We start from the raw sequence: 19,886 nt of genomic DNA, 5'->3' as shown, positions 1-19,886 counted from the left end.
CCACGGGTACAGAGAACTGAACCAGCGCCACGTGGCTCCTGAGTCCCTTAACTTCCACCCTGCCTCCATATTCAGCAGTCAAGCTGCTATGCGGAGAAGCTCCTAGACTGTGCTTTGCATTTTATCCTCACAACCACTCTGAAAATTATTTCCACTTGAGAGGTAAATGAAAGAGAGGTCACTCGCCCAGCCACAGAGCTCAGCGATGGAGGCGGCTGCAACCCTGGCAGTCTGAGTGCAGACCCCGACCACCTCGCCTAACTGCCCTACTGACCCACGCCCCTACACCTCGCGGGCTGTGGTCCTTCATTCTCTAAAGAGGCACTATGAGCTTGGAGACAATCAGTACACGTTGAATTGCCTGTCAACCACATTCGACTGGGTTTTCCCCAGAGCCCTGTTACACAGTGTCAGGTGATTGGATGGACATTGAACATTACAACCACAGGGGCCTGGGCCTTCCTTGCACAGCCACGGCTGGCTTCTTCCTTGATGTCCCACCCTATTCCCGGACCTGCAGAACCTTCACTGTCGCTGCTCCGTCACTGGACGCCAGCTTTCTTCTCAGTCCTGGGGTCCAGCTGTGCTCACACAGAAGGCAGGAATCTGTCTGGATAGTGGGGGCAAAGCATGTCCTCGCGGGACACAAGTGACTGGATCCCCCGCTTCTGTCAACCTTGTCTGCTATTTGGGGCTCTCATCTCCAACGAGGCAATCTAATCCTCCCTCTGTGAGTCCATTCCCCAGGGTGCCCAAGTAATAAAAAAGAGCAAAGTTTAGTGTTACTCTTTGATAAGAGTCCTGTTTAAACAAGTTCGTGTACAAAAGCCAGTCTGATCCCACACCCTTTCCCCAGCTCCCTTCTCTCCTTTCCTCCTCTCTTGTTAAAACTGTGAGATTGTGCAATGTGTCCCAGCAGCGGGGCTCCCACAGACCTACTGCAAACAAACACCGTTTCCCAGCCCTCCCTGCCAGCCCCTCACTGTCCCCACCCCAGGCCTCCCCCTCCCTGCTGGGAGTTGACAGCTTGGGCTCCCCTGGGGGCTGGCTGCCCCGGCTACTCCTGGGCACTTCCCATTGGCACAGGTTCGTTTGCATTTTGAAACTAGGGCAAAGTTCAGCACTGGGTTGGCTTCAGCACCCTAGGAGGTGCTAGACTCTGGCTAGAAAAAGGCAGATTATGGCAACCCGGAGCTCGGCCCACAGCGTTCCAGCAACAGGCTTCTCAATGGCAAGGCTCCCAGCCACGACACAGGGACTTGGACCTGTCGGGGTGGGTAGTGGGGGTCTTGTTTTCCCCACCAATGGTCTATGTTGTTTGTTTAGATAATGGCCAGGGTTGGAGCACTTTGAGCCGCAATGGGGCTGTTTTAGCCCTCCTTCCCCTGTATCACCGCTGTCTTCCCAGTCCCCCCAAGCCTGAAGACTGGCTCCCTGGCTGCACAGTGAGGGTAACACACTGCTGCCCCAACCTTGGAGCGGGCTGTGATTTCTCCAGCCCTAACAGGCCAAGGATGTGGCAAAGGCTCAGGGTGCTGAGTCAGCAGCCAGTGGGGTTGCCCCACCCTTCCAGTCACAGGGGTCCACGGCAGGGAGCTGCAGGCTGAAGTGCCTGCTCCCCCCACAGACTTGTTTGCACAATTCTGGGCCCCCGGCCTGGCAGCCCTTCTACATGGAACTTCTGGTACATTCCACAGCAATTGAAAGAGCTTTTGTGCCCCTGCAGGAAGAACAGACGGCAAAGGAAGTACACTGTGTGTCTCCTCGCAGGCCCGCCTCAGCAGGCTTGGAAGTCCGGCTTTGCCACAGCAGAGCAGCAACAGCTGTGGCCACACAGGGCACAGCTCAGGAGCAGGTGGTGTCTGAGCCCCCATGCGTAGAGCAGGGCATCCGGCACCTGCACAGCGCTCACCCTCACCTGCACACATACACACCCTGGCTCACTGCTGCTGCTCGGACTAGCAGGGCAGTGCATCACTGGGGAGGCCTCCGGTCCACCCCTTGGGAGGGGATGGCTTGGTTTTTCTTCTTTTCCACAGGGTCTCCAGAGGCCTGCAGGGGCCTGCGGCTTGGCCATGTGACCTGCCTGCCCAGCGTCACAACCCAGTGTTTCAGGCCTCTCAGTCTACACCATCCCTCAGGCAGCATCAAAGAAAGATCTGCTTTCAGGTCTCCAGCACAGAGTGACCCTGGCTACGGGACGGCTGAAACCCCAGACCATGCACCCGAGATAAAGCGCGTGGAAGACAGCGCCCTAGCTGGGGGAGAGGAGAGCCCTTCTTTCGCCACTTTCTCCCTCCTTGTCTTCCCTGTCCGCCTGTAATTGTGTGACCAGAACGCCACACGTGTCTCCCCGCAGACACTTGCTGCGGAGTGTGCTGGTCGGGGCCAGTCACCAGCGCGTCCCGGTGCACAGGGAGCTCCTACCACACCTCTGACTCGGCGTGTGCTTTCCTGCTCTGTGCCCTGCTGCATCCCAAGTGTAGATGCCATAAGCCATCTTGGTGCTCTGCAGAACACCGCCACGCACCTGAGGGTTGGGAAATGCAAGTGCTAGGCCTGGTTCTGCCTGCCGGACCAGTTCCACCTTGAGCAAGCTGGCCCCTCTCTCTGGAGGCCTCTGTTTCCTTATTTGTGAAATCTGGGTGTCCCACACTGGCCTCTTCCAGACTCATCCTGGGCGCTCTTTAAAGGCACAGAGGCCGGGATCCCTTGCCTGGATGGGGGTGGGCTGGGGGCTGGAATCTGTATCTTTACACCCAGCAGCCTATTGGATCCTTATCAGCTGGAACTTTGGAAGCCACCAGGAGCAGATGTTTGCTGAGGTCCTGGCCTAGGCTGTGATCTGTGGCTTCTGTAAGTAACCTTTTAGAAAGAAGTTCGGCAGTAAATTTGAAATCATCTGGCATTTACTGTAGTTTACTGCGATCCTCACAGTTTGTTTATAAACACAAGAGGGCCACACTGTGCTTTCTTTTGCAAAACAGAGCACCAGATGGGTACTCCCTGCTCCTTTGGCTTTTTTTTGTTTCTGTTTTTTTTCCAGGCTTGGCCCTCCCTGCCCACAAACTCGCTCCTTTGGGAACTCAACAAATGTTTCCCAAGCACCTGCGTGACTCACCCTTCTCTGCCCTCCCTCCCTGAGTGGCCACTCAAATGTTACCTTCTCACAGAGCACTTGCACCCGCTGATCGCCAGGTCCCCCCACACCCCACTTTGTTTTCCTCCACAGCACTCATCACTGCTAACCTCCTGAACACTTTAGGTATCTGCTTGCTCCTCTGTCTCCCCCACCAGAATCCAGGTCTACAAGGACAGCCTGTGCTGGGATGCCTAGTGGGCGTTCTGTAAATATTTGTGGCCTCAGTGAATGAAATGCTTGCTGGATGAACTAATGAATAAACAGAATTGGGGAAATGCTATTTTTAAAAAGATTAATTCATTAATTTGAAAAGCAAAGTGACAGAGAAATCTATCTACTGGTTCACTCTCCAAATGCAGGCAACAGCCAGGACAGGGCCAGGCCAAAGCCAGGAGCCAGGAACTCCACCTGGGTCTCCCACATGGGTGGCAAGGGTCCAGGGACTTGGGCTATCATCTGTTGCCTCCCAGGTGCACTAGCAGGAAGCTGTGTTGGAAGCACAGAGAAGCCAGGACTTGAACTGGAACTCCAATATGGGCTGGGGGATCCCAGGCAGTGGGTTAACCAGCTATACCACAACACTTGGCCCACGGCCTGATGTTTGGCCCTAGTGTTTGAGCTGTTGGAGGGGACAGCCCCTCTAGCCTTACCAGCCTTCCAACAAGCAGGCTCCCCACCTCCTGGCTCACACACACACTGGCCACATCTGAACCCCATGATGGGGGCTGCGTCTTGGGTGACCGGTTGTCACTCAGTCTTCTGTCTTGCTCTGTGGCACAGCTCCCTGGCACACACAGTTCCATGGTCTGCTCAGAACTCACTCCTCATGCTGTGTCCTTTGACCCCAGCTGTTCCCTTCCCTTCTTCCTCTCCCTTCCCACGAGACTCAATGAGACCTTGGTTGCCTTTGCTCCATCAAGGGGTCATCCAACTCCCAACCATATTCCTGAAGCTTCCTCTGAAAAAGAAAATTTCCTCTAAAAAATAAAATAGAAACAGCAGCTACTGGGATTCATCTCTCCCCTAGAAGGACGAGGGTAGACTGACAGGACCAAGAGGGAGGGGGTATGGAACCAGAGCCTTGAACCCTGGTCTCTTATCATTGGTACCCAGGGAAACTGGTTCAGAGGCTTTTGGCTCACCTGCCATAACTGGCCTTTTTAAAATAAATGAAATTTGGGGCCAGTACTGTGGTATAGCAGTTAAAGCCGCTGCCTGTAGCATTGGGATCCCATATCGGCACGGGTTTGAAACCTGGCTGCTCCTCTTCCAATCCAGCTCTCTGCTATGGCCTGGGAAAGCAGTATTAGATGGCCCGAGTGCTTGGGCCCCTGCACCCACGTGGGAGACCCAGAAGAAGCTCCTGGCCCCTGGCTCCTGGTTTCCGATCAGCCCAGGTCTAGCTCTTACATCCTTTTGGGGAGTGAACCAGCAGATGGAAGACCTTTCTCGAAGTCTCCTTCTCTCTCTCTCTCTAATTTTCTGTCTCAAATAAATAAATAAATAAATATTTAAAAAATAGGTGAGTGTTTGGACTGCCTACTGTAGAAAGTGTAGAACAGACATCAACGAAAAGAGGGACAGCTGGGGCCAGCTCCATGGCTCAGAGGGTTAAGCTACTCCTTGCGAAACCAGCATCCCATGTTGGAGCACCAGTTTAAGTCTAAGCTGCTCTGCTCCCAGTCCAACTTCCTGCTAACGTGCCTAGGAAAGCAGCACAGGCTGGCCCAAGTGCTTGGGCCTCTGCCACCCATGTGGGGGACCCAGATGGAACTGTTGTGGCCATTTAGGGAGTAAAACAGTGGATGGAAGGCATCCCTCTCTCTCTCACTGTATATCCTTCTCCCTCTGAGATTCTGCCTTTCAACTAAATAACTCAATCTTAAAAAAAATAAAAATAAATAAAAAGAGGGGCTGGCTCTGTGGCACAATGGGTTAATGCCCTGGTCTGAAGCGCTGGCATCCCATATGGGCGCCAGTTCGAGTCCCAGCTGCTCCCCTTCCTATCCAGCTCTCTGCTGTGGCCTGGGAAAACAATAGAAGATGGCCCAAGTCCTTGGGCTCCTGCACCCATGTGGGAGACCTGGAAGAAGCTCCTGGCTTCAGATCAGCATAGTTCCAGCCATTGCGGCTGATTGGGGAGTGAAACAGCGGATGGAAGACCTCTCCCTCTCTCTCTACCTCTCCTCTCTCTCTGTAACTCTGATTTTCAAGTAAATAAATAAATCTTTAAAAATAAATAAATAAAAGAAAGACAGCAGTTGATAACATAGAATGCTTTGGAGTGTCAGGTACTATTCTAAATGCCTGCCTATTTATCAATTTATTTAATCTCACCACAACCTGTAGAAGCAAAAATTTGTCCCGCTTCCAAAGTCAGTAAACAGTTCACATACCACTTTCAGGCAAAACAAGACAAAACAAAAACATTTTGCAGGGCTGGTGCTGTGGCTTAGTGGATTAAACCGTGGCCTGCTGCACCAGCATCCCAAATGGGTGCCAGTTCAAGACCCAGCTGCTCTGCTTCCAATGCAGCTCCCTGCTAATGTGCATGGGAAAACAGTGGAAGATGGCCCAAGTGCTTGGACCCTGGCCAACCACATGGGAAACCCAGAAGAAGCTCCTGCTCCTGGCTTCGGTCTGGCCCAGCCCATCTATGCAGCCATTTGGGGAATGAACAAGCCATCACATGGAAGCTCTCTCTCTCTCTCTCTCTCCCTTCTATAACTCTTCCTTTCAAACAAAATAAATTAGAGAGAGAGAGAGAGAGAAACATTTTGCACTTGAGATGAATCAAAAGTAGTAGGCTCAACCCTGACTGGTTGTGGTGCCCACAATAATAAAAGCTCCATTGTTTCCTGGGAGCCTGGACTCCCATAACAAAAACAGCTCTGGCCCTGATGTTTGTCATGCTGCTGTCTAAAGAAGTCATGGCCTTGGAGAATATGAGAATCATTCAGAGACAGTGAGTGACTGGTTTTCCATAATGAGCAGATTGATGTAGACTTGGGGGGTGTGTTAGCTTTCTGGTCGCCATAACAAATGGCTATAGACATAATGGCTGGAAACAACAGAACCTCATCGTCTCATGGTTCAGGAAGTGGACAGTCAAAAATCAAGGTATGGGCCGGCGCCGCGGCTCAGTAGGCTAATCCTCCGCCTTGCGGCGCCGGCACACCGGGTTCTAGTTCCAGTCGGGGCGCCGATTCTGTCCCGGTTGCCCCTCTTCCAGGCCAGCTCTCTGCTGTGGCCCGGGAGTGCAGTGGAGGATGGCCCAAGTACTTGGGCCCTGCACCCCATGGGAGACCAGGAGAAGCACCTGGCTCCTGCCATCGGATCAGTGTGATGCGCCAGCTGCAGCGCGCCGGCTGCGGCGGCCATTGGAGGGTGAACCAACGGCAAAGGAAGACCTTTCTCTCTGTCTCTCTCACTGTCCACTCTGCCTGTCAAAAAAAAAAAAAAAATCAAGGTATGGTCTGGGCCCTCCCTGCTCCTCGGGGAGGAAGCTTCCTTGCCTCTCCCAGCTTCTGGTGACTCTAGGAGCTCCTGGGCTACATCACTCCCACCCCTGCCCCCTTGTCTTCTCCTTTTCTGTCCCTTATACAACACTCGGCATGAGATTTAGAGCCCACCAGGAGAACCCAAGAGGATCTCATCTTGAGATCCTTGAGTTCATTACACCTGCAAAGACCCTTTTCTCAAGTAGGATCACATTCGTGAATTCCAGGAGTTAGGAGAAGAAGGTACTGTTTTGGTGGTCACCACTCAACCCACTAGAGCAGCCTGGTAATTGTGTTAGCTTTGCTGTCTGTCTGAATGCTATTGTGATGTTTTTGTATTTGGAGAGTCAGTCCTGAAGTCCGAATCTCTTGTATTCTTTACAAGTAAATTTTTTCTTCCTTTTTTTTCTGTATTTATTTGAAAGATAGAATTATAGAGAGACAGGGAGGGGAAGAGAGAGAGAGAGAGATCTTTCACCTGCTGGGCTCCCCAAATGGCTGCAATGGCTGGGGCTGGGCCAGGTCAAAGCCCGGAGCCAGGAACTCCACCAAGATCTCCCCCTCTCAGCCTGTGAAATAAATAAATAAATACATAAAGTACTCTCATATACGCAGCCACTCCACACCTCAGGCCAGTTACCTCTGGATCCGGGAGCCAGTGCCAAACCTCCATATTTTTAAAAACCCCCGGAAACTCTAGTGGTCAGAATTGAGTTCTCAGGGCACAGGGCCACAAGCTCCCACCAGATCATGCTCCACACCTGTCCTCTCTGAAGCCTCTTCCTGCCTCCTGTGTCCACAGACCACGATTCCTGAGTCTGCCAGACCTGGGAACTCCGGATGCTGGGTTAAATCTCTGGGGTCTGTGCAAGGGCCTGCTAACGCCAGCAGCAACAGCCTCGGGTCTCCTGCGGTGTAGACGTCTCCATCGCCCAGCTCCTCTCTGTGACTTCAGGTGCAGGCAAGAGCAAAATATGGTGGACAGTCCAGGAGAAACCTACAGGCCTGGGAATCAGAAGGCCTGGACTTAGAGCTCTCTTGGCATTTGTGTTACACTTGGCCTCTCTGGCAGATGGCAAAACAGTGAACAAGTAGCTTGCCCCCCTCACTACCTATGTACAGGTAAGTCAGCTCTGACTCTCACGGGAATTCATCACTTGTGAAGGGACCACAGCCACCTTTGATCTGTAGCTTGCCTTGGTAGCAATCCAAGAAAATGCTGAGTCTCAGTGGTCCCTCAGCTGCAAACCCTTATGCAATTGTACCAGGCCTGAAAGGAACTCAACCAAATGAAATCTGGCCCAGAGATCACTGGGCCTGCGCCTTCCCCTGAGAAGCAATGAAGGGGAAGGGTTGCAGTGGAGGGGGTGTGGATTAGAGGCTGAGAGCTGCTGCTGGCGTTCAGCTGCGGGCAAGGCTGGGACCCGGGCAGCAGGCGCCAGTGTATCCCTGCCAGCAGGCCATGGGGGCCAACGGCCGATCTTTTGTTTTTAATTTTTACTTACTCATTTTTACTTTACTTGAGAGAGGAAGAGAGTGAGAGAAAGGGAGATTTCCCATCCACTAAGTTACCCTCCAAATACCTGCAACAGCCAAAACAGACCAGGTTGAAGCCAGGAACCTGGAACCCAATCTGGGTCTCCGGCACGGGTGGTGGGATCCAAGTACTTGAGCATCCCAGGGTGCACGTTAGCAAGAAGCTGGGTGGGAAGCAGAGTCAGGATTCAAACCAGGCACTCTGACATGGGATGCGGGCATCCCAGGTGGTGCATTACCACAGCTCCAAATACTTGTTCCAAAGAGCGGCTCACGAAGCCTGGCAACACAGGCCAACTGCCTGACTCACAGCCTGGCAAACAGAGTGCAAAATAAAACAAGGAAACTTAAGCAGAATCACTGGAAGTAGAGAGCTAACTTTCCCGGGATGAGACAGGGCCTGACTGAACATTAACGACACTGGGTCTGAGATACTTCCATCCCCTCTCTGCTTCTCCCCTGCCTATTTAATTTTTTCTCATGTCCTGTGCCCCTGGCTGCTTTCTGGGCTCCCTCCCTCCCACCAATGTCCCACCCTCATCCCATGCCCCTTCTGCCCTTCTAGTTGACTCAAAATGTTGTTAGCAAGACTACAGATAGCAATCAGATAGAGTCAAGTCCCAGACTGAGCCGGGTGCAAAATTCCTTTGAGCCTCAGCTTCCTCATCTATGAAATGGGGATAAAGATACCTGGCTGATATAATGATACATGGCTCACAGACTTGCTGTGATAATTACTTAAACAAAAAAATACACAAAGTACCATGCATATAACAGGTGTCCATTTTTCTTGCTTGAAAACTTCAAATCTCACTTAAATCTCACTTAATCCCAGCAGAACTTTTGAATCATATATTCCTTTTCCCATGTGCCTGGATATTTACATTTTTTATTATTAAAAATCACCAGGGAGGCCGGCACCGCGGCTCACTAGGCTAATCCTCCGCCTTGCGGCACGGCACACCGGGTTCCAGTCCCGGTCGGGGCACCGGATTCTGTCCCGGTTGCCCCTCTTCCAGGCCAGCTCTCTGCTGTGGCCCGGGAGTGCAGTGGAGGATGGCTCAAGTGCTTGGGCTCTGCACCCCATGGGAGACCAGGAGAAGTACCTGGCTCCTGCCATCGGATCAGCGCGGTGCGCTGGCTGCAGTGCGCCGGCCGCGGCGGCCATTGGAGGGTAAACCAATGGCAAAGGAAGACCTTTCTCTCTGTCTCTCTCTCTCTCACTGTCCACTCTGCCTGTCAAAAAAAAAAAAAAAAAATCACCGGGGCTGGCACCGTGGCTCACTTGGTTAATCCTCCACCTGTGGCACTGGCATCCCATATGGGCGCTGGGTTCTAGTCCTGGTTGCTCCTCTTCCAGTCCAGCTCTCTGCTGTGGCCCAGGAAGGCAATGGAGGATGGCCCAGGTGCTTGGGCCCCTGCACCCACATGGGAGACCAGGAGGAAGCACCTGGCTCCTGGCTTCAGATTGGCACAGCGCCGGCCGTAGCGGCCATTTGGGGGACTCAACCAATGGAAGGAAGACCTCTCTCTCTGTCTCTCTCTCTCACTGTGTATTTGTATCTGTCAAATAAATTTTTAAAAAATCACCTTTTGGGGCCAGCACTGTGGCATGGCAGGTGAAGCCGCCACCTGCAGTGCCAGCATCCCATATGGGTGCTGGTTCAAGTCCCAGCTGCTCCACTTCTGATCCAGCTCTCTCCTATGGCCTGAGAAGACAGTGGAAGATGGCCTAAGTCCTTGGGTCCCTACACTCACATGGGAGACCCAGAAGAAGCTACTGGCTCCTGGCTTCAGATTGGCAGAGCTCTGGCCATCGCGGCCATCTGGGGAGTAAACCAGCGGATGGAAGATCTCTCTCTCTGTCTATCCTTCTCTCTCTGTGTAACTCTTTCAAGTAAATAAATAAATCTTTTCTAAAAAAAAAAAAATCACCTTTTGGGGCTGGTGTTGTGGTGCAGCAGGTTAAACTACTGCTGATGATGCCAGCATCCCATACTGGAGTGCTGGTTCTAGCCTCAGCTCCCTGCAGTGCTCCTGGGAAAGCAGTAGAGGGTGGCCCAAGTACCTGGGACCCTGCACCCATGTGAGAGACCCGGATGGAGTTCCTGGCTCCTGGAGTCAGCCTGGCACAGCCTTGAATTTGCAGCCATTTGGGTATTGAACCAGCAGGTAGAAGATCTATTTGTCTCCTTATCTCTTACTCTGCTACTCTTTCAAATAAATAAAATAATTTTTTAAAATCACATTTTAAATATAATCAGAACCCGGGGAAACCTATTTTTAAAATAAAAATGTTTTCAAATGGTTTGCCTTCTTTAAAAATCAACATGTTAGAGTCATAACACACATTAAAAGTAATTGAACAAATAAAGTTTGCTTTGAGATGCACAGTGTTCATATTATGATCTCATATTAATTTAACCAAATATATAAATCTCTTAGTCTTTTGTCACAATTTTCCTTTTTACTGTAAGTTTAGTTTAATTAATTATCCCCATTAATCTTCCTTCCTAGTTTTTTTATTCTAATGTTACTTCTCATAATTCAGTAAGATGTGGAACACAATAATACTTTTGAAATAATGTTTAATAGGAAACTAAAATAGCTCTTCTTGAGAAAAAAATACTTTTCACTACAAAAAGCAAGGCATGTTAATTTGCTGAAAACCCACAGAAGCAAAACAAAAACAAAAAAAACCAGCCCAATCCCACATCTCCACACTGTCCAACAGTATCAGTGGGCCAGCACTGTGGCGTAGCAGGTAAAGCTGCTGCCTTCAGTGCCAGCATCCCATATGGGCGTGGGTTCTAGTCCCGGCTGCTCCACTTCTGATCCAGCTCCCTGCTGTGGCCTGGGAAATTAGCAAAAGATGGCCCAAGTCCTTGGGCCCCACACTCTCGTGTGAGACCCAGATGCAGCTCCGGCTTTGGATCAGCACAGCTCCAGACGTTGTGGCCGTTTTGAGAGTGAACCAGCAGATAGATGACCTCTTTCTCTGCCTCTGCCTCTCTGTAACTCTGCCTTTCAAATAAATTAATTAAAAAAAGAGCATCAACACATTGTGTCTGCTCTTTAACTTAATCCTTGCAACCCTGTAAAGTAGGTACTATTGAGGTAATGAGGGCAGGCATCTGGTGCAGCGGTTGAGACACTGCTTGGGCTGCCCACTTTTTATATCAGAGTCCCTGGCTGGGGTCTGGGCTCCACTTTGGATTCCAGCTTCCTGCTAATACGCACCCTGGGAGGTGGCAGGTGATGGTTTAAGTACTTGAGTCTCTGTCTCCACTCACATGGGAGACCCAAATGCAGTTCCAGGCTCCAGGCCTCAGTATAGCCCAGGACTGGCTGCTGCAGGTATATGGGGAGTGAACCAGCAGATGGAAGATATCTGAGTATGTGTGTATGTATATGTGTGTGTGTGTGTTTGCCTTTAAAATAAAATGAAAATAAATTTTTAAAAAGAAAAAAGAAGCCCATGTGCCAAATCACAGTGCCTCCCTCCACCCCTGACTCCAGCTTCCTCCTGATATAGCCCCCATGGGAGACCTGGATCGAGCTTCTGGCTCCAGGTTTGGCCTGGCCCAGTCCCTATCTTTGTGGATCTGAACTGGGGAGTGAACAAGTGAATAGGAACTCTTTCTATCTCCCTCTCAAGTAAATCACTATTGTTTAGAAATAGGTGTTACTAAAAAAAAAAAAAAAAAAAAAAAAAAAAAAAAAGAGAGAGAGAGAGAAAGAAAGAAATAGGTGTTACTGCCGGCACCGCGCTCACTAGGCTAATCCTCCGCCTTGCGGCACCGGCACACCAGATTCTAGTCCCGGTTGGGGCACCGGATTCTGTCCCAGTTGCCCCCCTTCCAGGTCAGCTCTCTGCTGTGGCCAGGGAGTGCAGTGGAGGATGGCCCAAGTCCTTGGGCCCTGCACCCCATGGGAGACCAGGAGAAGCACCTGGCTCCTGGCTTCGGATCAGCACGGTGCGCCGGCCGCAGCGCACCCGGCTGCGGCGGCCATTGGAGGGTGAACCAATGGCAAAAGGAAGACCTTTCTCTCTGTCTCTCTCTCTCACTGTCCACTCTGCCTGTCAAAAAAAAAAAAAAAAAAAAAAAAAAAAAAAAAAAAAAAAAGAAAGAAAGAAAGAAAGAAATAGGTGTTACTTAAATCTCCATCTAACAGATAATTAAACAAAGTCTCAGAGAGGGGCAGACATAGTGGTACAGCAGGCCAGGCCACTGCCGAAGACACACACATCCCATTTCGGAGGGCCTGGATCCAGTCCCAACTACTCTGAGCTTCTGATCCACTTTCCCGCTAATGTACCTGGAATGCAGTGAGTGACGGCTCAAGTACTTGGGTTCCTGCCACCCCTGTAGGAGACACAGATGAGGTTCCTGGCTCCTAGCTTCGGCCTGGCCTAACCTTGGCTGTCGAAGTCATTTGGGGAGTGATCCAATGGATGGAAGATATCTATCTTTCCCTCTCCCTCTGTCACTCTGCCTTTCAAATAAATAAATAAATCTTTTTTTTTTAATGTCTCAGGGCCGATGCTATAGCACAGCAGGTAAAGCCGCTGTCTGCAGTGCCGGCATCACATATGAACACCGGTTCAAGTCCCTGCAGCTCTACTTCTGATCCAGTTCCCTGCTATGGCCTGGGAAAGCAGTACAAGATGGCCCAAGTCCTTAGGCCCCTGCACCCACGTGAGAGACCCATAAGAAGCTCCTGGCTCCTGGTTTCATACAGGTGCAGCTCCGGCCATTGCAACCATCTGGGGAGTAAACCAGCAAATGGAGAACCTCTCTTTCTCTCTCTGCCTCTGCCTCTCTGTAGCTCTGCCTTTCAATTAAATAAAATAAATCTTAAAAAAAAAAAAAAAAAAAGTCTCAGAGAGGCTAGGAGTTCTGCCCAAGTTCACACAGCCAATAAAGAACAGAACCAAGATTGGCACCTGAGTCTTTCAATTTGGACTACCAGGCTTTATTCCCTGTTAAGGAACTTTCAGGGAGCAGAAAATATTTGGGAGCCAGGAAGCTCTCTCCCAGTGCCCAGAAGTCTCACTCTGTCAGCAGCTTCCCACTCAGGACCGCCCTGCCTGGCCAGCCATTCGTGGCCACACCCCCTGCGCACCTGCGCACACCTGTGCCAGCATCTGCCGCGGAAGCGTCTATGGCTGCGGCAGCAATGGTTGTGGGCAGCCCGTGGGGGCTGCGTGGGGCTGTCGCGGAGCACGCACAAGGAGGGCCCAGGCTGCCAGCGCTGCCGAAGCGGAGCCGGAGGTCTGCCTCCATCACACCCTCGCAGGCAAGCCCCTCGAGAGTCCCCGCCTCTCCGGGGTGCGGAAAGCAGTCAGCTCCCCTGGGGTTCCCTGTGGAGATAAAGTAACGCAAGACCACGCTGCGAGGTTAAATGCCATACAAAGTAGAATCAGGTTAAACGCCATACAAAGTAGAACGCCCCGTTCCTGAGATAACTCAAGGCGAGAAAATCTGTCCGTAATACACTTACCATGTTTCAAGGGCTTTTGGTTACTTTAGGTTTTGAGAGCTTATGCAGACAGACTGATCAAACCCTAAGTGTTTTAGCCATGGAACAGAGAAAATCAAGCCACTCAGTGGCCAGCCCCTGCAACAGGAAGCAGACGGTACGGAATTTCTCCTGGGCTTCAACACGCTTTTTTTTTTTTTTTTTAGGTTCATACTTTGTTTCGATGCCGATGAAGCCTGTTTATCTTTCTCCTTTGTGGCTTAGTTTAGGGATCATATCTAAGAAACCATTACTTAACCCAAGGTCAGGTAACATTAGCCCTATTTTCTTCTAAGAGTTTTATGGCTTTAGCTCTTATATGCAGATTTTCAGTCCTTCTTCAGTTAGTTTTTTAAAGATTTATGTATTTATTTGAAAGACAGAGTTAGAAAGGTAGAGACAGAGAGAGAGGTCTTCCTTTTCCATTCACTGGTTCACTCCCCAGATGGCCGCAACAGCCATAGCTGGGCCGATTCGAAACCAGGAGCCAGGAGCTTCTTCTGGTCTCCCACACAGGTGCAGGGGCCCAAGGACTCAGACCATCTTCCACTGCTTTCCCAGACCATAGCAGAGAGCTGGATTGGAAGTGGAGCAGCCAGGACTCAAACCAGCACCCAAATGGGATGCCAGCACTGCAGGCAGTGGATTTATCTGTATGCTACAGGGCCAGCCCCTCAACAAGCTCTTAAAACAATGTGCCTTCTGTTTCATTCAGTGACACCCTGGAATGACCCGCCCATGCCTCCTGCTCTTCGCGCACCCAGCCAACCATGAATGGACTGATTCAAAGTCTCAGAGACAACACTGAAGACCCAGCGCTGGGCTGGACCCACAGGGAGACCCAGTGGCTCCTAACCCTGTCCCTGCCTTCAAGGAGTTTAGCATCCAGGAGTTTGGCAGTGGTCACCATGGGTACAGGAACAAAACGGTTCAGATGCCTTCCTTGGTGTCAGCTTGAGCAAAATAAAGCCCCCAATGACACGTGACTGCGTCTGGAAGTATTTGAGCTGGGACTACACCATATAGAGCACAACTCCACAGGGCTCTGCCTTTTAGGTTGTGTTGCACCTGCACATTTCCAAGGCCTGAGGCAAGGACAGGAAGGAAGGCAAGAATGAGCCCCCACTACGGGCAGGCATGGTGCCAAGAGCTCCGCAGGTGGTCACTCACCCTCCTCAACCCCGGGGTGGGCAGGAGCAGATCCCCACTCTGCTGGAGGGAGACTTGCAGGGCTGACAGTCACACTGGTGAGGCAGTGGGGGAAAAGGCAGGTCCCCGCCCAGGAAGCACCTGGGATGCCACAGGGGACCATGGAAAAACCCTGGGGAGAGATTACCTAATCAGGCCTGTCAGAGGGCTGGGCAGGGAGGGGCAGGAAGGACTGCGGAATGAGACCCAAGAGGGGTTCTGGGAGGGCTGATCCGCATCTTTCCTCTCCCCTCACTCGCGCCGAGGAATGCTGTCTGGAGTAAGCAGGCGTTCTTAACTCACTGCAAATTTCAGACAAGTCAGTGAAGAAGCTCCTGGCTTCCGGCTTCCACCTGATGTAGCCACAAATGGCGGCTGTGGCCATTTAGGGAGTGAAACAGCGGATAGAAGATATCTTTCTCTCGCTCTCTGTTTCTCCTTCTCTGTAACTCTGCCTTTCAAATAAATAAATAAATAAATCTTAAAAAAAGAAAAAAACACACAGCCTTTGGCTAATTTGAGCCAGCTGAGTGAAAGAGGGCTGTGCTGTGAGCAAAGCCCAGACAGGTGGCTTCTACGAGCACAAATTCCAAACGATTTGCTGCCTTTACAGGAGAGCAGGCGAAAGCACTGGGTTTGAGATTTACACAGCCCTGAGTCTGAATTCGGGCTTAGCCTTGAAGTAGCCATGAGACACTGAAAATGTCACCTGATCTCTTGCACCCTCTTTACTTCATCTTTAAAACAGAGTTCCTCAGCCTTCTCTGGCATAATTGTTGAATTTGAATATGCAATGTGAGGGGGGTCTCAATAAATGCTAGTTAGGATCATTAAAACCTGGTTGCTCTGTGGTTGGAACGCCCATCATCTGCTCTTCCTTATGGAGCAATACTGCCCTTTGGTGGCTGACCAGGGAATGACAGGTGCACCAGCACTCCTGCCCAGCCAGTCATGCCCACAGGTATGCACATCTCGTGGGCGCTCAAGCCCTGCTCTGATCAGCAGGCGACAGGCTTCATTATCCGCAGAACTGGGAGATCGCAAGCCCAGTGAGTTCTGAGCCTTGGACTAGGAAGAAAACAGAACCTCAAGTAGCCTGGGAACAATTTTCTAGAGATCTTTATGACCTGCAACCCAACCCACCCCCAAGACTAGTGTGAACTGAGCGCAAAATGCCAGTCACACAGCCAGGCTGTCCTCAGCAAAACAAGGAGGAAGCTGTTCAACAAACTCTTAAGGGGACCGTCCAGGCCTCTGGCTCCATGCTGGACTGCAGATATGGTGGCAGCCCAAACCAAGCCAGCTGTCCAGTTTTGAGTAAGTTGTTACCAAAGTGATCGCCTGGGTATTCAACCGCGGACCATAGCTGGGATATGAAGGAAAGGTTCAGGGTGCTGACTCCACCCAGGGCATGGCGGTGTGTGCTCCTTGGTGCTGCCATGGGCTTCAGGGCGCCCTGCTGAGCCCCGGGCCATGGCACTCATTATGTGCTCACTGCTTTCGGAGGCAGGCTGATGTGGCTGGCATGGCTCAGGGCTGCCTGCCTCTTACCTAGTTATTAATAGGTATTACTAGGCATTAATAAGTACTGGTGAAAAATGAGCACCCCCTAATGCAGGAACAGCATATTCAAAGGCCTCAAAAGGTTGAAAAAGGGGGCGGCACTGTGGCATAGCAGATAAAGCTGCTGCCTGCAATGCCGGCATCCCAAATGGGAGCTAGTTCAAGTCCCAGCTGCTCCACTTCCAATCCAATTATTTTCTATGGCCTGAGAAAGCAACAGAAAATGGCCCAAGTCCTTGGGCCCCTGCACCCATGTGGGAGACCTGGAAGAAGCTCCTGCCTCCTGGCTTCGGATCGGCACCAACTCCAGCTGTTGCAGCCAACAGAGGAGTGAACCATCAGATGGAAGACCTCTCTCTCTCTCTCTCTCCCTCTCCTCTCTTTGCGTAACTCTGACTTTCAAATAAAAATAAATAAATCTTTTAAAAAAATAAAAAAGGTTAAAAGGTGGGATCCCACAGGACATCTTTTTGTTTGTTTGTTTGTTTTAAGGAAGCTGTCATATTGCAATCTACATGTTGTCCTTTTTTAATATTTATTTTATTTATTTTAAATACAGAGTTACAGAGAGATGTAGAGACAGAGAAAGAGGTCCTCCATCTGCTAGTTCACTCCCTAGATGGCCGCAATGGCCGGAGCCGCGCCAATCTGAAGCCCGGAGCCAGGAGCCTCTCTGGGTCTCCCACATGGGTGCAGGGGCCCAAGGACCCAGGCCATCCTCCACCACCTTCCCAGGACATAACAGAGAAGAGGAGCAGCCGGGACTAGAACCAGCACCCACGTGGGATGCCGGCGCTTCAGGCCAGGGTTTTAACCTGCTGCACCACAGCACCGGCCCCAGGCCCCACAGGACATCTTAGAGGAAATGTGGCTGGCACATGGAAATCACTAGAGCAGCAGGTATGGGCCAGGTCGGTAGGTACTGGGAGCCATCATCAGGAGTGTGGGCTTAAGCTAAATGGGGGGCAGCCATGTTCAGTGCTCCTGCCTTCTGCCATCCCTCCCCTGGCCTCAGGGACAAGCCCCTCTTGCAGCCTTGCTCCTCCCTTACTGTCCCCATCAAATCTTCTCTGGACTTCATCCCTCCCCTTCCTCCCAGAAGCACCATGATTATTTTTGCCCTTCCTCTTTTCTTTCCATAGTGAACGCCTATTAAATAAAAACTGGCGAACAGCTGCAGGATCCACGTGAGCGGCCGAGCGGCCCCGGGAGCCCGAGCCGGGTGAGCGTGGGGGCAGTAGCGGTCTGCAGTGAGCTCTCATTCCGTCATGGCCTGGGGGAGGAAGGTTAGGGGCTCCCGACTCCTCAGCCCGTGAGCCGGGCCGAAACCGCACCTCCAAGGCCCGTTCCTGACCCCGGTTTGCTGTGTGACCTTGGAGTTTAGGGTCCCCCAGGGCCTCCGTTTCCCCACTGCCAGGAATGGTGCCTGGCGCTGGCACCTGTCAACCTCAGGGAAGGGAGAGGAGGGGACACCTGTCTTGGTCCCGACCTCGAGGCAGATGGCTATGGTGGTTTTCTCCGACATCGACAGCCAAGTTAACCTGTGGGAAGAAATGGCGGGCAGCGTCAAGAACGCGAGGCCCCAGGGGCAGAGTGTGCCCTATGCTTACAGGCAGGCTGTCGGCTGATGAGAGTTAGTTATGAAGAAGAGGAGGGTTTGAGTGTAGAGTTCGTATTGCCCACTGGCTGTGGGAACCAAGGCAGGACAGAAGAAAGGAGCCTAGCAGCGCCTTAAATTAAATAGCATGCACAGCGGGTATTGGAACCAGCTGTATGTCAGTGTCCTGAGCTCTTTAGACACAGAGGTGAAGGAAATACGCAGTTAGCATTTAAGAGTATTGCAGATTTGCTATATAGATCAGACACTTAGACCTAGTCACTGAACATTCACCAGCTGTGTCAGATGCGCTTAGTTGCCGGATGAGAAGCCAAGATGAGTAGAACGTTGCTTAGCTCATGGGCTGCGAGTGTAAAGGGTTGTCCAGGCTTGAGCCCAGTCTTGAAGGTGGTTAAGGGCAGGGCTAGTCAGCGATACTTCAGGGAGTGGGAATAACTTCACTTGTTCTCAAAGAAACCTTTTTTTTTTTTTTTTTTTTTGACAGTAGAGTTACAGACAGTGACAGAGAAAGGTCTTCCTTCCATTGGTTCACTCCCCAAATGGCCACTACGGCCAGTGCTGCGCTGATCCGAAGCCAGGAGCCAGGTGCTTCCTCCTGGTCGCCCATGCGGGTGCAGGGCCCACTGCCTTCCCGGGCCACAGCAGAGAGCTGGACTGGAAGAGAAGCAACCAGGACTAGAACCCGGCGCCCATATGGGATGGCAGCGCCACAGGTGGAGGATTAACCAAGTGAGCCACGGCGCTGGCCCTCTCAAAGAAACTTTAAGGAATAGAGTGTGTTTGAACTGCAGCCTCCAGCAGTGAATGGAGAGCATGGGACAGGAAATGGGGAAGGGAATGGGCATGGATGACCAGCTCGTGAGGGCATCCTGAGCCCTTTGGAGGAGTCTTTATTCTGTAGGCCTTGGGGAGCAATACGCAGGAAGTGAAGTAATAACTATGGTATCCAGAGAGGTGGGGAAAGCCCAGGAAATGCTGGTTCCCAGGACCAAGAGAACTGTCTTTCCTGCAGCTGTTAGTGCAGGCTGTGGAGGAAGGGGTGGGACCTGGCCTTTCAGAAGGGAAAGCGTTTGTTTCAGAATTCTACACAAGCTGGCTTAAAAATCTGCGCGTCTGTGAACTGTCATAATTGGAAGTCCAGAGGTGTAGGTTTCAGGACTGATTTGGTCCCACGGCGCCGGGTCCTGTTCCCTTGCTTTTCTTAAGTCTGCCTGTCTTGTTCCATCATCTGGTGGTGAGATAGTGTGCATCGTTGCCTGTCCCTGTGGCACCCTTGGAGTGGAAGGAAACTGTTCCCAGAAGCTCCCTGCAAACCTGCAGGGACTGGCCCAGATGAAGGCGTGTGTGCGTTCCTGAATCCATGCTGTCTCAGCCAGTCACTTGTGAGGAAGATGCAGTTCTTCTGACCAGGTTAGCTCGGGACGTACCCTGGGAGCTCTTGGGGGAGGTCAGCTTTCCTGAGAAGAGAGCAGAGGCACTGCAAACATTTTTGCACAAATACCCCATGAAATAATTTTGGAAAGCATTGTATACCCCTATGTATTTATAAATGAACATCCAAAACTGAAAAAAATAAATAAATAAAAATAAAAACTGGCATGCAAAACCACACCCTACTACACTGCAAGGATTTCTTTAAAGATTTATTTATTTGTTGGAAAGGCAGAATGAAATAGGGAGCGAGAGAGAAATTTCACAACCACTGGTTCACCCCCCAAGTGCCCACAATAGCCAGGGCTGGACCAGGCTGTAGCCAGGAACTCTGAGAGTCCCATGTGGGTGGCAGAGATTCGAGTACTTGAGCCAACATCTACTG

The 19,886-nt window shown here is 51.3% G+C and overlaps 1 long non-coding RNA gene across 4 annotated transcripts in view; it reads right to left on the bottom strand.

Moving 5' to 3' along the window:
* Positions 1 to 19,886, bottom strand: part of LOC149128108 (uncharacterized) — a 38,003-nt gene that overhangs the window by 7,817 nt on the left and 10,300 nt on the right. Inside the window, exons 1-2 of one of the 4 annotated variants that reach the window (XR_016230394.1) lie at positions 14,872 to 15,298; positions 7,404 to 7,647 (exon numbers count right to left, since the gene is read on the bottom strand). The exons of 1 other annotated variant lie outside the window; for it this stretch is intronic. This is a non-coding gene — a long non-coding RNA (uncharacterized LOC149128108). Of the gene's footprint in view, positions 1 to 7,403; positions 7,924 to 8,225; positions 8,579 to 14,871; positions 15,299 to 19,886 lie in introns of those variants that run through there. 2 more of the 4 variants (XR_016230393.1, XR_016230392.1) reach the window with 2 other exon arrangements.

The sequence above is a fragment of the Oryctolagus cuniculus genome, chromosome 2 (assembly GCF_051225735.1).
Source record: "Oryctolagus cuniculus isolate XC-2025 breed Fujian yellow rabbit chromosome 2, ASM5122573v1, whole genome shotgun sequence".
Classification (NCBI taxonomy): Eukaryota; Metazoa; Chordata; class Mammalia; order Lagomorpha; family Leporidae; genus Oryctolagus; species Oryctolagus cuniculus.
This window is presented reverse-complemented; position numbering and strand designations above follow the sequence as displayed.